General features: G+C 40.8%; 1 pseudogene; it reads right to left on the bottom strand.

Moving 5' to 3' along the window:
• Positions 1-1,270: 1,270 nt before the first annotated feature.
• LOC113607214 (uncharacterized) lies at positions 1,271-1,394 on the bottom strand (annotated as a pseudogene).
• Between the last annotated feature and the right edge of the window lie 2,663 nt (positions 1,395-4,057).

The raw sequence follows: 4,057 nt of genomic DNA, 5'->3' as shown, positions 1-4,057 counted from the left end.
GACTGGTACACACCGAGCATCCAGCAATTCGTCAGTTACAGTGCTGGTTTTCCTATCCCAGCTGGCCTTCGGCAGGTTTCCACTCCTGAGTCTCCGTTCTTGGAAGCCAGGACTTCCGGTATTCATTTGACTGTCTCTCCAAGCTTGGGGAGTGCAGTTTGCCCTGTGTCCTCATCTCATTTTCAGATCCTAGAAAAGTTGTTGATTTTTCAGTCTGTTCAGGTTTTTACTTGTTGCTAGGATGAAGTGGCAACTTCCAAGCTCCCTACATGTGGAACCTGAAAGCAGAAGTCCTTAACTTTTTTTTAAATACTAAATCGTACCACATTTTTTAAAATTTGCATTTTAAAAGGGGCATAAAGTTGAAAACCAGATTACAGCTTAGGGAAAAATATTTTCACTTCACATTATACACAAAGTCTAATCTATTTTTTTTATGCTGACTTTCTACACAATGTGTAAAGAATTTTTTTTCTATTATGTGTAACATAGGCAAAATTATTTAAGTCAATAAAAAATTTTTTAATAAATTTATTTATTTTTGGCTGCGTTGGGTCTTCGTTGCTGCGCGCAGGCTTTCTCTAGTTGCGGCGAGCGGGGGTTACTCTTTGTTGCGGTGCGCGGGCTTCTCATTGCGGTGGCTTCTCTTGTTGCGGAGCACGGGCTCTAGGCGCGCGGGCTTCAGTAGTTGTGGCACGTGGGCTCTAGAGCGTAGGCTCAGTAATTGTGGCGCACGGGCTCAGCTGCTCCGCGGCGCGTGGGATCTTCCCGAACCAGGGATCGAGCCTGTGTCCCCTGCATTGGCAGGCAGATTCTTAACCACTGCGCCACCAGGGGAGTCCCTAAGCCAATAAATTTTTAAGGAATTTCACATGTTCTGATTCTTTCCCCTGCCAATCACCTTAGTTCCTCCAAACTCATAATCTTCAAGATAAGATAGCCCTTTCAAAAAGAAGTTGTCATGTGAGTCAGCCCACAGTTCTTTTAGTTGGGCTTCTTTGATCTCCAGTGGAATACGGACACACTTCAAAATTCCCCACCTGTAATCTGTGGGATCCAATTTCCTCAAGCAATTTACTTTAGGACCATGTTTAGGGTCAGGGGTTGGATCTGCCTGGTTCTGAATTTGACACCCTCTAAAAATGTATTAGGTTCGTATCATATTCACTCCTAAGCCATCACACCCTAGAAGAGTACAGATCGTTGGGATATGCCAATACCTAAGATAAAAAAAGTTTGACTGTTAGGTTTTTCATAGACTACTTGGCAGCTCTGTCTTGTAGTTCTTTCCCACAGATCTAACAGGTAATTCTATGAGTAAAGGAAACCACACAGTTACTCTATGGGGCGTTTCCAACGCTAATCTCTTTAATAGAAAATGGACAAAGGACAAGAATGAAATTACAGAATAATTACAAATGACTTTTAAGTATTTAAAAAGATGTTTAAGTATATACAAAGTATTTAGAAAATGTTTACTTAACTACTAATTTTTACCTTTATTGTTATTATTACCTTTCCAAATAAAATAAATGCAAATTAAAACTATTAGACATCACTTTAAATTTAGATTGGCAAAGATTAAAAACAATGGATAATGCAATGCATGAGCATTTCTATACTTTGTTGTTGAGAGGGTAATTTGATACAACTTCTTTTGGAAAGAAATTTAACAAGATCTATCAAGAGTGAAAAGGTATATATTCCTTTTATGCAGCAATTTCAATTCTAGGGTTGATCCCTTAGCTATATATGTTCCCAAATATGTGTGTACAAGAGTATTTATTGTAGCATCTTTAGTAGTATAAGTGACTGGAAACAGTTATATACACCATGATACAGCAATATAATAAAATACTATAGGGCTTCCCTGGTGACGCAGTGGTTATGAATCTGCCTGCCAATGCAGGGCACATGGGTTCGAGCCCTGGTCCGGGAAGATCCCACATGCTGTGGAACAACTAAGCCTATGTGCCACAACTACTGAGCCTGTGCTCTAGAGCCCGCGAGCCACAGCTACTGAACCCACATGCCACAACTACTGAAGACCACGCACCTAGAGCCCGTGCTCCGCAACAAGAGAAGCCACGATGATGAGAAGCCCACACAACGCAACAAAGAGTAGCCCATGCTCGCTGCAACTAGAGAAAGGCCGTGCACAGCAACAAAGACCAAATGCAGCCACAAATAAATAAATAAATAATACTATATAGCTCTTTAACATAGTAAGATGGTGCTATAGTATGTCCATGGAAAGATTTTGAAAATATAATATTAAGAAACCAAACAGAGAAAAAGACTGTGCTACCATTTATGTAAAAAAAAAAAAATTGCGGATACATCTGGAAGAAGAAAAAAATGTTAGTGGTTGACTCTAGGAAGTCGTGGGTCAGGAGTCAGTGAGAGAAGACTCACCTAGGTCTTTCATTATGTGCTTTTATTGCTTCAGAAAAGGAGGGAGGGAGGGAGGGAGGGAGAGAGAGAATGCAATCAAGCACACTTCTCTGTAGAAGGTTGCTGCTCATCATGAGGAACAGAGATCTTAGTTAATGGTTTTGAAACAGGAGGGAAAGGGGCAGAGCACAACCTTTAAAAGAATGACAGAGCTGTTGTGGATACAGCAAAAACTGGCGAGAACAGATTAGGCCCAAGATGGCAGAAGATTTGACTTCAAGTAGACCTTGAGCCTCATTATATGCTCATTGTAATACATTAGCATATGCTAAACAACACACCCACAGTTGCCATGACAGTTCAGGGGCTGACCATAAAAGGTCAAAAAGTGGGTGGTGGCCCAAATCCTGGAAATCCCCGCCCCTTCTCCAAAATAGTTGGAATAATTCTCCCACTTATTAGCCTAAGAAATTACCCAACCCATAAACACTAACCACCCCGTATTTCAGCACAGCTCTCGCCTTTTGAGATGGACCGCATTCTATCTACAGGATGTGTATCTCTCTAAATAAACTGACTTCTTACATTTGTCTTATCACTTTGTCTCTCACTGAATTCTTTCTGTGCTGAGACACAAAGAACCTGAGCTTCATCAAGTCCTGACACCAGGTGAGTGATTCTAAATAAAAGACAGTGGGTTCAAGTCCCGCTCTGGGTTGCATGGTTTCAGTTTCAGTGCTTTTCTAAGTGTGGGAAGGTGCAGGAATCCAGGTTCCTGAAGAATCTCTCCTGCAAATATCTATCTGCAGTCCTGTTCTGCCAGTTTTCCCAGAGCACAGAGTGCCTCATTCCACCTGGAGTTCCTTTCAGAGTGTGTTGAAGGTCAGTAACTGCGGTAGCCAATAACTTAATTCTTGTAGAATCGGGTGGCAAGTGACATTCTTTAGTTGGCAAGTTGGTATAAAGCTTCAATTATGCAAGATGAGTAAGTTCTAGAGATCTACTGTGCAACATTGTACCTACAGTTAACCATACTCTTGCACACTCACACATTTGTTAAGAGGGTAGATTTCATGTTAAATATTCTTACCACAGGGACTTCCCTGGTGGTCCAGTGGTTAAGACTCCGTGCTCCCAATGCAGGGGGCCTGGGTTTGATCCCTGGTCAGGGAACTAGATCCCACATGCATGCTGCAACTAAGAGTTTGCATGCCTCAACTAAGGAGCCCACCTGCCGCAGCTAAGACCCAGCACAACCAAATGAATAAATATTTTTTAAAAATTCTTACTACAATGAAAAACATGTTTGATGAATGAAAACAAACAAGCAAATAAATACATTTTTAATAAATAAACTCCCATACACATCAATCGGTTCTACTCCTAAGCCTACTAGCAGATCACAGCCCAGGATCCATAAGAAACATGAATATTTTGATTTCTAAACTCAGTAGGGGCCAAAAAGAAAAATCAGGCCCTAGTAAAATTATCTCTCACTTTCCTAGGTCATGCTGCACAGTGTTTTGAATTTAACAGGTATGCAATCAGTATCTGCTGTGAATTTCATTAAATGGTTTTCACTACCATTGAACATTCATTTATCTGCATTTGTACATATAGCAGATTTCCTCAGTTAAAAGTCCTGGATAAAAACTCTTTGAAG

Source organism: Aethalodelphis obliquidens, unplaced genomic scaffold (genome assembly GCF_003676395.1).
Source record: "Aethalodelphis obliquidens isolate GAN/ISIS:26980383/991018 unplaced genomic scaffold, ASM367639v1 scaffold46, whole genome shotgun sequence".
NCBI lineage: Eukaryota > Metazoa > Chordata > Mammalia > Artiodactyla > Delphinidae > Aethalodelphis > Aethalodelphis obliquidens.
Note: the sequence above shows the minus strand (reverse complement) of the source record. Positions and strands in the feature narration are given on the sequence as shown.